This window comes from Aquarana catesbeiana, linkage group LG05, assembly GCF_042186555.1.
Source record: "Aquarana catesbeiana isolate 2022-GZ linkage group LG05, ASM4218655v1, whole genome shotgun sequence".
NCBI classification, from domain to species: Eukaryota; Metazoa; Chordata; class Amphibia; order Anura; family Ranidae; genus Aquarana; species Aquarana catesbeiana.
This window is the reverse complement of record NC_133328.1, coordinates 254255212-254268192: the sequence shown is the minus strand read 5'-3', so window position 1 is coordinate 254268192 and position 12981 is coordinate 254255212. Positions and strand designations below refer to the sequence as shown.

The 12981-nt window shown below is 45.8% G+C and overlaps 1 protein-coding gene across 7 annotated transcripts in view; it reads left to right on the top strand.

Annotated features, from left to right (window-relative positions):
- The window catches only part of TGFBR1 (transforming growth factor beta receptor 1), a 468434-nt gene that overhangs the window by 278458 nt on the left and 176995 nt on the right, over positions 1 to 12981 (top strand). The window lies entirely within an intron of this gene.

Sequence of the window (12981 nt, the reverse complement as noted above, 5' to 3'; positions counted from 1 at the left end):
TGATACTGTGGGATCAGCTTTTATTGATCTATGCATTTCCCCCTATTCAGTTGCTGCCTCGACTTCTTTGCAGGATCAAGCTGGAAAGAAAACCGGTAATTCTGGCAGCGCCAGCACGGCCCAGAAGGTCATGTTATGCAGAAGTCATAAAGATGGCAGTGGGGGATCTGTGGTCCCTTCCACAAAGGCCAGACCTGCTCTCACAGGGGCCGATATTCCATCCTACTTTACGAATGCTAAATTTAACGGTCTGGCTATTGAGACCCACATTCTGAAGAAACGTGGGCTTTCCAGGGCAGTTATTTCTACTTTAATGCTAAGAAGCCAGCTTCTAGAACTATATATTATAGAGTCTGGAAAGCTTATGTTTCCTGGTGTGAATCCAAGGGTTGGCACCCTCGGAGATATATATTATAGGCAGAATTCTTGCCTTTCTACAACTAGGCATAGAGATGAAGTTGGCCCTGAGTACTATTATGGGCCAAGTCTCAGCCTTATCAATTTTATTTCAAAGACCACTTGCTACGCATTCTTTAGTCTGGGGTTTCCTGCGAGGAGTGATACAGATTAATCCGCCAGTTAAATCACCCTTAAGCCCTTGGGGCTCAAATTTAGTTTTGTCAGTATTACAAAAACCGCCATTCGAACCATTACAGCATGTTCACTTAGTTCTTCTGACTAGGAAGCTGATATTTTTGGTTGCTATATCCTCAGCAAGGAGGGTTTCAGAATTGGCTGCTCTTTCCTGTAAAGAGCCATATTTGGTTATTCGTGAGGACAGAGTGGTGTTGGGCCCTCGTCCAGGTTTTTTACCAAAAGTGGTCTCGGGTTTCCACCTGAACAAGATATTGTCCTGCCGTTTTTTCCAAAACCATGTTGGTTATTCATGAGGACAGAGTGGTGTTACGCCTTCGTCCAGGCTTTTTGCCAAAAGTGGTTTCAGGCTTTCATTTGAATGAAGATATTGTCCTGACATCGTTTTTTCCAAAACCATGTTTCAAAGAAGAAAAGTCACTACATTGTTTCGATGTGGTGAGAGCAGTGAAGATCTATTTAAAGAAAACTGCTCAGGTTCATAAGACTGATGTCTTATTTATTCTGCCAGAGGGTCCTAAAAAAGGACAGGCAGCGTCAAAATCCACCGTGGCTAAGTGGATTCGGCAAGTTATAATTCAAACTTATGATTTAAAGGGAAAGATTCCCCCTTTTCAAGTTAAGGCGCACTCTACCAGAGCGGTTGGTGCTTTTTGGGCAGTGCGTCACCAAGCCCCCATGTCTCAGATCTGCAAGGCCGCGACTTGGTCTTCGGTGCATACATTTACAAAATTTTATCAAGTAGATGTAGAATGGAGTGAGGATATCGTCTTCGGGCGCAGTGTGCTGCAAGCAGCAGTATAATTCCTCAAGGTCTGGGGGTGCCCTACGGGTTGTGTCTCCCTCCCCTCAAGTAGCATTGCTATGGGACATCCCACCAAGTAATTACTTGAGGCCCTGTGTCCTATGATGTACGATAAAGAAAATAGGATTTTTAAAACAGCTTACCTGTAAAATCCTTTTCTTGGAATACATCATAGGACACAGAGCTCCCGCCCCTCTGTTTTATGGGGTGAACGTATATTGCTTATATTGCTTATATTGCTTGGCTACAAAAACTGAGGACTCCTGGAAGGGGGAGGTGTTTATATAGGGGAGTCAACTTCCTCTCTTGGTTATACCAGTGTCAACACCTGAAGGTAGGCCCATAACCCACCAAGTAATTACTTGAGGCTCTGTGTCCTATGATGTACTCCAAGAAAAGGATTTTACAGGTAAGCGGTTTTAAAAATCCTATTTTTAGTCTGTGTATGCAAGCAATTAGTGGGTTTTACTGCAATAATACAGTTTTCTAACTCGCTTGCAGTGCAGCTTTGACCATTGTTGAATAATGCCTTTGCTATAGGTGTAGGCCAGGGGTAGGCAACTTTTGAGAGATGGAGATCTACCTGGACAGCATTGAAGAGATCAAAGATCACTACCTTATCTTTTTTTTAAAGAAATTTTCTAGCAAGCCCCCCATTTAAAGTAAAGATGGCATGAAGAAATCCTAGAAAAATCTACTAAAACTAATGTAGCTTTAAATTCAGTAGCATGTAGGGCAGCGTACAGAGGTCAGTAGTATGTAGGGCAGCGTACAGAGGTCGGTAGGATGTAGGGCAGCGTACAGAGGTCATTAGGGTGTAAGGCAACGTAGAGAGGTCGGTAGGATGTAGGGCAGCGTAGAGAGGTCGGTAGGATGTAGGGCGGCGTAGAGAGGTCGGTAAGATGTAGGGCAGCGTAGAGAGGTCGGTAGGATGTAGGGCAGCGTAGAGAGGTCGGTAGGATGTAGGGCAGCGTAGAGAGGTCGGTAGGATGTAGGGCAGCGTAGAGAGGTCGGTAGGATGTAGGGCAGCGTAGAGAGGTCGGTGGGATGTAGGGCAGCGTAGAGAGGTCGGTGGGATGTAGGGCAGCGTAGAGAGGTCGGTAGGATGTAGGGCAGCGTAGAGAGGTCGGTAGGATGTAGGGCAGCGTAGAGAGGTCGGTAGGAAGTAGGGCAGCGTACAGAGGTCGGTAGGATGTAGGGCAGCGTACAGAGGTCAGTAATAGGTAGTACTAGGTTCACAAGGGCAAGGTATAGGGGGGTCAGGATAGCACAGTACTGAAAGGTCAGGAGGGTACAGTGGGATCAGGACAGCTGGGCATGGTGCTGGGGCATTAGAAGGGTTGGCATGTCAGGAGGGCATGGTGCTGGGACCTCAGGAGTGCTGGGTGTCTGGAGGGCATCAAGGGGGTGGGTGTGCAGGAGAGCATCAAGGGGGTGGGTGTGCAGGAGGGCATCAGGGAGGTGGATGCTGAAGCCATCAGGGGGGTGGGTGTCAGGAGGGCATCAGGGGGGTGGGTATGCAGTAGGGAATTAGGAGGGTGGCTGTCAGGAGGGCATTAGGGGGTGGCTGTCAGGAGGGCATTAGGGGGGTGGCTGTTAGGAGAGCTGAGGTCTCAGGAGGGCTGGGGTTTATGGAGGGCACAGAATTTTTTTCAATGCAAAGTGGTGTGTGAGGTATGTAAATGGCATACACTTCTAGCAAATGCATTATTCAACTTTGTATATGCATGTAGGTGCGCTTACTTAAAATCAATAATAGGGTTGTCCCGATACCGACACTAGTATCGGCACCGATACCAAGCATTTGCCCAAGTACTTGTACTCGGCCAAATGCTCCCGATGCTTCCCCCGATACCTTGAGACTCAGCAGTAATCGGCACATGGGGGAGTTACAAGCTTCTCCCCCCCGCTTTCAGCTGCTTTAGTGATTTCTATACAGCGGTGATCGGTGCTTGTAACTCCCCCACACACGATCACCGCTGACTGTCACCGCATTCTCCATGCCCCCTCCGTTCAGCTGTCCCTCTCCGTTCCGCTGTCCCTCTCCGTTCCGCTGTCCCTCTCCGTTCCGCTGTCTCTCACCATGTCCTCCTCCTTCCTTTGTGTATGGACAGAGTCAGCTGACTCTGTCCATTCATTTAACTGAAACATTGTAATCTCCTGTGATTACGATGTCTCAGTTTATGAATGGAGGGAAGCCGCTGTCTTCTCTCCATTCATTTTCAGTGCAGCTGAGGCTGCAGAGAAAGGGACTGGGGAATCTCTATCCTCGGTCTCTTTCTCTGTCTCAAGGGGGAGATATCAGGGGTCTGTTAAGACCCCTGATATCTCACCAAAGCCCCCCAACAGGGCTGATTAAAAAAAAAAAAAACACAAAGTATTGCAATAAATAATAAAAAAAAAAAAAATTATTGTAAAAAATAATACAAATTTAAATTAAAAAAACACACAGACAGCGTCCACCCCCCCTAAAAAAGAAAAAAAAAGGGAGCATTGTAAAAAAACAAAAAGAAAAAATTGTAAAATAAAAATAAAAAAAACACTGCCACGTGACATTTAAAAATAAAAGTATCGGCGAGTACTTGAAAAAAAGTATCGGTACTTAAAAAAGTGGTATCGGGACATCCCTAATCAATAATAAGTGAATAAAATAAAAAAAACCAAATAAATTGCATCAAAACAGCAAACAGGTATCTTAATAATGTGCTCACAAGTGAAAATATAGGTTGTGCTCTAAATATTACATGATTTGTGAACCAAAAATGTCCATGCAAATCCTCCAGCTGTAAAGTGAATCGACAGGTTCTCATCATGTGTCCTCCACCACAAGTTACATAGCCTCTTACTGGATCCCTGTGATCTCTTATTTAAGCAGATATTAAGCGCTTGTGTATGAGCTCACTGGAAAGGAAGCCCACCTTGGCTCGTAATATTCACCAGGGGTGTCGGTCCACATAGAGAACCACCAGCTCACCACAATGGAACTTACAGTGCCTTGAAAAAGTATCCATACCCCTTGAAATTTTCCACATTTTGTCATGTTACAACCAAAAACATAAATGTGTTTTTTTATGATTTTATGTGATCGACCAACATAAAGTGGCACATACCGTATTTATCGGCGTAATAACACGCACCGGCGTATAACACGCACCCCAATTTAGGAGGGAATTTTAAGGAAAAAAGAACTTTTAGGAGGGAAGTTGAAGGGAAAAAAAACTTACATTTAAATGCCCATCATTGCAGCCTTCTCAGTGCAGCCTTCTCAGTGCAGCCTTGTCAGTGCAGCCTTGTCAGTGCAGCCATGTCAGTGCAGCCATGTCAGTGCAGCCTTCCCCAGTGCAGCCTTCCCCAGTGCAGCCTTCCCCAGTGCAGCCTTCCCCAGTGCAGCCTTCCCCAGTGCAGCCTTCCCCAGTGCAGGCTTGCTCCAGTGATCCAAGCCATTCTGGGCTTCAAAATCGCCGATCGCGATTTGAAAATGGCGCCGCCGGCGCCGAAATACACAGAGCCGGTCCTCGGCTCTTTCCGGCGGCTCTCGTTCACTTTCGGCTCCACTCGTAGTCCCGAGCGGAGCTATCCGAACCTAGCCGAGTAGGTTCGGATAGCTCCGCTCGGGACTACGAGTGGAGCCGAAAGTGAACGAGAGCCGCCGGGAAGAGCCGAGGACCGGCTCTGTGCATTTCGGCGCCGGCGGCGCCATTTTCAAATCGCGGTCGGCGATTTTGAAAATGTGACAGGTCGGGATCGCAGGGGATCGGCGTATAACACACACCTGCGATTTTCCCCTGGTTTTAAGGGGAAAAAAGTGCGTGTTATACGCCGATAAATACGGTAATTGTGAAGTGGAAGGAAAATAATAAATGGTTTTCAATTTTTTTTTACAAATAAATCTGTGAAAAGTGTGGCGTTAATTTGTATTCAGCCCCGTTTACTCTGATACCCCTAACTATAAAATCTAGTGGAACCAATTGCCTTCAAAAGTCACCTAATTTAGTAAATAGTTTACCTGTGTGTAATTTAATCTCCGTATGAATACAGCTGTTCTGTGAAGCTGTTTTGAACAAACTGCATCATGAAGGCCAAAGAACACACCAAACCGGTCAGGGATAAAGTTGTGGAGAAGTTTAAAGCAGGGTTTGGTTATAAAAAAAATCGCAAACTTTGAACATCTCACGGAGCACTGTTCAATCCATCATCCAAAAATGGAAAGGGTATGGCACAACTGCAAACCTACCAAGACATGGCCGTGCACCTAAACTGACAGGCCGGGCAAGGAGAACATTAGTCAGAGAAACAGCCAAGAGGCCCATGGTAACTCTGGAGGAGCTACAAAGATCTACAGCTCAAGTGGGAGAATCTGTTCACAGAACAACTATTATACCCCGTACACATGGTCGGACATTGATCGGACATTCCGACAACAAAATCCTAGGATTTTTTCCGACGGATGTTGGCTCAAACTTGTCTTGCATACACACGGTCACACAAAGTTGTCGGAAAATCCGATTATTCTGAGCGCGGTGACGTAAAACACGTATGTCGGGACTATAAACGGGGCAGTTGCCAATAGCTTTCATCTCTTTATTTATTCTGAGCATGCGTGGCACTTTGTGCGTCGGATTTGTGTACACACGATCGGAAATTCCGACAACGGATTTTGTTGTCGGAAAATTTTATAGCCTGCTCTCAAACTTTGTGTGTCGGGAAATCCGATGTGTGATGGAGCCTACACACAGTCGGAATTTCCGACAACAAGGTCCTATCACACATTTTCCGTCGGAAAATCCGACCGTGTGTACGGGGCATTAGTCATGCACTACAAATCTGGCCTTTATGGAAGAGGGGCAAGAAGAAAGCCATTGTTGAAAGAAAGCCATAAGAAGTCCCATTTGCAGTTTGCAAGAAGCCATGTGGGGGACCCAGCAAACATGTGGAAGAAGTTGCTCTGGTCAGATGAGACCAAAACTGAACTTTTTGGCCTAAAAGCAAAACGCTATGTGTGGCGGAAAACTAACACTGCACTGCACCCTGAACACACCATCTCCGCCGTGAAACATGGTGATTGCAGCATCATGTTGTGGAGATGCTTTTCTTCAGCAGGGACAGGGAAGCTGGACAAAGTTGATGGGAAGATGGATGAAGCCAAATACAGGGCAATCTTAGAAGAAAACCTGTTAGTCTGCAAAAGACTTAAGACTGGGGCAGAGATTCACCTTCCAGCAGGACAATGACCCTAAACATACAGCCAGAGCTACAAATGGAATGGTTTAGATCAAAGCATTTTCATGTGTTAGGATGGCCCAGTCAAAGTTCAGACCTAAATCCAATTGAGAATCTGTGGCAAGACTTGAAAATTGCTGTTCATCGACACTCTCCAATCTGACAGAGCTTAAGCTATTTTGCAAAAAATGTCAGTCTCTGGATGTGCAAAGTTGATAGACATCCCCAAAAAGACTTGCAGCTGTAATTGCAGCCAAAGGTGGTTCTACATAGTATTGACCCAGGGGGGCTGAATACAAATGCACACCACACTCTTCACATATTTATTTGTAACAAATGTTGAAAACCATTTTATTTTTCTTCCACTTCACAATTATGTGCCGCACTTTGCACTTTGTGTTGGTCTATCACATAAAATCACAATAAAATACATTTACCTTTTTGGTTGTAACATAACAAAATGTGGACCATTTCAAGGGGTATGAATACTCTTTTAAGCCACTGTAAATAATCTTCCAAGATATTAAAGAAGAGCAGAAGCCCACATAGTGTTAAACCGCCATACACATCACCTTATTTAGCAGCAGACAGGTACTTACAATGTGAGTAAGAGATAAGCAAGAAATGCCACGCTTCTGGCAGTCGGCGGGCGTGATGAGGTAACCATTTAAGCCCCACCAACCATTTCATTACCAGATACAAAAGAGGAGCGAATTTGGGACTTTGAATGAGGCAAATTGACTTGATAAGTGTAATTTGATACAAGTTTATTGGTGTGTTGGCATATGGCTGGATATAAATAAATAGCATAGACATATAGCACATACACAGGTAGTTTCATATATATTTTATATATATATATATATATATATATATATATATAGTGTTGTAATACACGAAACAAGTTGGGAATTTAGGATGTAGCTACATGCTTTTTAAGGACCCCATCTTTTATATAACTATTTTATTCTAACCTATTTCATTATTCTTCATACATGCTTCCACACATCTGGTACTACTCTATATCCTAAACTGTTGTGTACTGCAAAGTTGTTTGTACTGCCTAACCTTTGTGTGTGTGTGCTTATGGATGTTAATATGACGATCTATGCTATACCTGTGTATGTGCTATATGTCTATGCTACGTATAAATATCCAGCCATATGCTAACACACCAATAAACTTATATCACATTACACTTATCAAGTCAAATTGCCTTATTCAAAGTCCCAAATTCCCTTCTCTTTTGTACCTGAATAGGGATGGAGGCATACAGTGGGGACGGAAAGTATTCAGACCCCCTTAAATTTTTTACTCTGTTATATTGCAGCCATTTGCTAAAATCATTTAACTTCATTTTTTTTCCTCGTTAATGTACACTTTGCTGTTACACTCATATATTTAACCTAGGTGCTGTCCATTTCTTCTGCTCATCCTTGAGAAGGTTCTACACCTTCATTTGAGTTCAGCTGTGTTTGATTATACTGTTGGGCTTCAAGAAAATGGCTGCCCACCAATACACTTTACCTAGACTATTTAAAGATACTTCCAGACTCCGTATCTAATCCCTGATGAAGTCACGTGATTGTGACACCACGCGTAGGAACATACGGTAACCGGAAGTGATGTTCTGAGCACAAGTTCGGTGCTCGTTTTGTTTTATCCTGTACATATTGCTATATGTGAGTACTGCAGTGTATTTTTAACTTTGAATAAACAAGATACTTCGATATACTTCACTATTGGAGCCCCCTATTTCTCCTTTTCTCCTGGTTTACCTGATACACTGCCCTGAGAGGCAAGGGTGTAGAAAGGAAAATACATAGGTTAACATTACTGGGTTGCTGATGGTCCTGGAACTTATGAGGCTGTACATCCTGAGACATCGTTTGTAGGATACAGTTTCCGGATATTGCCTGGCTACCATTAATGCTGTTTACCTTACAGCAGTGAGGTAAGGGAGCCACTGCACCTGCAAGTGCAAGCACACTGAAGACACCATCACCCAGTCACCTGTGTCACCATTGTTTGATGCAATATAGCACTTTCATCATCAGCACTTTTCTTTGACCATTTTTAATCATTTTAACCCTCTTTGCACATGAATATTTATTTACAATTCATCTTGCATTTCAATTTACTTCATCATATGGACTTTATAGACTTTTTGATAAGAATATTTATGCGATTATATTTTATAAGTCACCTGAACGTTCATAATTTTTGTACATTTAGCACTTTGACCACTTTAGCACTTTAAATTTCATGCGCAGCACCATATGTTGTTTTTTTTTTTCACATTTGTTTCTTGGGTGGGGTTTGACCCCTGTCGGTGCTTGCTGCAACCAAAGTTTTTATTGTTTCACTTGGGTAGCACGGGAATATATATTGTTTTACCCCAACAGATTTGTAAGAAAAACTTTACTTCCTTTTAGAATCAACATTTTCCCTATTTTGTCTTTCAGAACAGCACCTTTTGAGGGACCTCAGCTCCTCCCTTCTCTGGAAACACCACCTCTACCAGATCTTTAAGCAACTCCTTCCCTCCAGCCCATCAGTTTCGGTGTTTCCTCCGGCGAGGAGACATCGCTAGGAACCTGGGCTCTTTCAGCTGGGGAGGCTGAGGCTGGTGTTGTCCTGGAAGGGAGAGACAGAGGTCTCTCATGCACGGCAGCAGGACTGGGGAGTCTGTTACCTGTAGTGCTATATCGCACCCTATCATCCCTTTGGGAAAGTGGAGGCCTGGGCGCTCGTTTTCCGCTGCCTGGAGATGGTGATGGCGGAAGTGTCCGAGTTCCCCTCACTCTGGGGCAGCCAGCATGGAGCTCAAGGCTGGGTTGGATGGCGGGTGGCGTCAATTCCGGCGGGGGAGGACACTTCTGGTTGACCCGCTGCTTCCGGTTCCGGCCGCGGGATGTAAAACGAGCGGCGTGACGGCTGGTGTGGGCTCCATTGCAGCTGTAGTGACGGCTAAGGGAGCAGCCTGAGGCTGACCACGGTACTTTCTTGGCCTCTGGATGTCAGAGACTGACGGTTCTGTGCCGGGTGACGCCAGCACCAGCCACACTAAGGTAAGTGGAACCCTGGGGTGGTGTTCCCTTACCATCTTACCATCTAGCTCCACGGGTGAACCCCCTCTTGGTGGTCAGAGGGGAGAAGGTGTACGTCTGGGACCCTGGTGGTGGTCGGTTCTGGGGGGGGTGCACTCCTGGTGTTTTATTTTTACGCTGGCTGATGCTGTGCTGGGTTTTGTCATTTCAGGGCAAGGCCACTGAAAAATTCAAGCCCCCCACACATTTCCAAGAAAAAGTGGCCATCATGTAGGAGTACTTTAGGGGAGTACTGGGGCAAAGTTTTGTGCAGGGTTTGCATTGAGGGTTTAGTCAAGGAACATTCTACAGAACAAAGTTCTGACCTGGCGGCATCTGTTAAAGAGCTTTCCAGCACTTTTGAATCTTTTAAAGTGTTGTTTGAAAATTTTCAACCTATGCAACCCCCAGCTAGTCCTCTGCCAGTGCAGCAAGATGTCGCACCTGGTCCATTGGCAGGTCCCTCCGCCAGTGAAGGGTTACCTGGGGGCACCAGAGAGGCATTTAAGGATCATCCTGACATTGCATCCTCAGACGACTCAAGGGAGTCAGACGGAGAGAAGGTGAATGGCGAGTCCACCAGAACCTCCCGATACAAACTCTCCTTGGAGGAAGTGGAAGAGCTCTTGGGAGCCATCCACACCACTAGGTATCCAAGAGGAGAAAAAATCACTGTCTCTCCATGATCAGATGTAACAAGGTCTTGGAGAGCAGAAGAGGAGGGTCTTTCTGGTCCATGAGGTCTTGGTTGATGCCATCAAAAAGGAATGGCGAGACCCAGAAAGGAAGCCTTTCTTTTCTAGAGCATTTAAAACGCAGATTCCCTTTTGCAGAGGATGAAGCGGCTGTGTGGAACAGATCACCTAGACTGGATGCAGCTTTTTCTCAGGTATCCAGAAAGACAGACTTGGCTTTTGAAGATATGGGGGTGCTAGCAGACCCCATTGACAAGAGGATGGATTCCCTCCTCAAGAAGACTTGGGATTCCTCTCTAGGGAATCTTAAGCCTGCCATGGCTGTCACAGTGGTGGTGCATAACATGGAGCACTGGCTAACACATATAAAAGCACATATTGAGGCTGGAACCGCAAAAGAGACAATTCTCTCCTCCTTCCCAATGCTTTTAAAAGGGGTCGCATACATTGCGGATGCCTCAGCAGAGTCGGTCCGCATGTCTGCTGGATCCTCTGCTTTGGCCAATTCGGTCAACAGAGCTCTTTGGCTGAAAAACTGGCAAGGGGACAATGCATTAAAGATCAAGCTTGCGGAGCCCCTTTCATGGGAGGATTTGCTGTTCGGTCTGGACTTGGAGGCTGTCCTTGATCGGACAGCCGATAAAAAGAAGGCTTTTCCCTTAAAGAAAAAATTGTGGCAACAGTCTAAAAAGACTCGCCTGCAAAAGAAGTTTAATTTTCCAAGGGGGGAGTCTCAGAAAAAAGTTTGGACCAAAAACGGCAGAGGGCGCGGGGGAGCTATTTTTCGCCCTCCTTAACAGCCCTGAAAGTCCCAATGACAGGTTAACCCTGAATTCTCAAGCTTCCCCCCACACAGGCTTCTAGTTACAGACCTGCCAAAGTGTGCGGAAAAGGCGGCAGCGGCACTACTTTCCTCATTGGTTGAACTGGAACAGCAGGATGTAATATCACGGGTCCCACCTGGGGAGATAGGCAGGGGGTTCTATACCCACATTTTTGTGGTTCGGAAACCCTCAGGAAAGTTCAGGCTCATCCTGAACCTGAAGCCTCTGAATCGATCAATCTCCTACAAAAGATTTCGGATGGATTCCGTTTTTCCTGTTAAGACACTACTTCCTCCGAATTGCTACATGGCGTTCATAGATCTAAGGGACGCCTATCTGCACAATCTGATCGCAGAGGACAGTCGGAGGTTCCTCAGAATGGCAATAAGGTGCGGGGAGGAAACCGTATATCTTCAGTTTCAGGCTCTGCCCTTTGGGCTATCCTCTTCTCCCCGGATATTCACCAAAGTCAATGTGGAGACCCTGGCCTTTCTGCGACTTTGAGGAACCTCGGTGATCGCATACCTGGACGATCTGCTCCTTTTTGCTCCTTCGCCGGAGAAGCTGGTCCAGGATTTGCAGGTAGCAAGGAGTGTGTTGGAGCATCTGGGATGACTTTAAATTTGTAGAAATCCAACATGGTTCCATCCCCAAGGGTTACCTTCCTAGGTTACATCCTGGACTCAACCCAGCGGAGAGTTTTTCTTCCCAAAAAAAAATTCTGAAAGTAGACAAGGCCTTGGCAGTTCTACAAAGCAATCAACAAATCTCCATAAGAAAGGCCATGTCGGCTTTGGGATAACCTCAGCTACCCTCCCAGTTGTAAGGTGAGCGGGATTGCATTTCCGCCCTTTGCAGTTGTTTATTCTGGAAGTTTGGGACCACACTCAAAGGTCCTTGGACTTAACGGTTCTTATTCCTGAGTCAGGTAACCTACACGATGATTATTCAGAAGTGGGGCGTTCCATGTGTGGACCTTTTCGCTTCAAGGGAGAACGCAAACACTCCCCTCCTCCTTCTCTCTGAACCGGTGGGACGGGGCAGTAGGGATGGACGCTCTTTCTCAGAGCTGGCATTTTTCCAAGTGCTATGCCTCCCCCTCCCTTGTACTGTTGCCCACAGTCCTGAGGAAATTCCAGTCAGAGGACACAACCCTGATCTTGATAGCGCCGCACTGGCCCAGGAAGCCATGGTTTTCTGTCCTAAAGGATCTGGCAGTGGAACCGCCTTGGATATTGCCGGTCAGGGAACACCTCCTCTATCAAGGCCCAATCTGCTGTCCTCAGGTGGAGAGGTGGAATCTGGCAGCCTGGATACTGAGGAGGAAATGCTGAGAAGTAAGGGGTTCTCCGAAAGGTTGGTAGCGACTCTTCTAAATTGTAGGAAAGAAGAGACGTGCAATATCTATTTGAAGGTTTGGAAGAAGTTCAATTCTTGGTGCGCAGAGAGCTCCTTTAATGTTCGCAGCCCAGTAGCAGTTCTGGAGTTCCTACAAAGTGGGGCAGATAAGGGACTGGCCCTTAGTACTCTTAAAGGTCAAGTTTCTGCTTTAAGTGTGTTCCTTGAACAACAACTAGCAGTGAACCCTTGGATATCTAAGTTCTTTAAAGCTTTAAGTAGGCAGAGACCAGTCCGCTCCCACCCTTTTCCTATATGGGATCTCTCCCTGGTGTTGCAGGCTCTTACAGGGGATCCTTTTGAGCCTATTGAGTCTTGTTCAGTGAAATTTTTAACTCTCACTGTTTTTTTGGTAG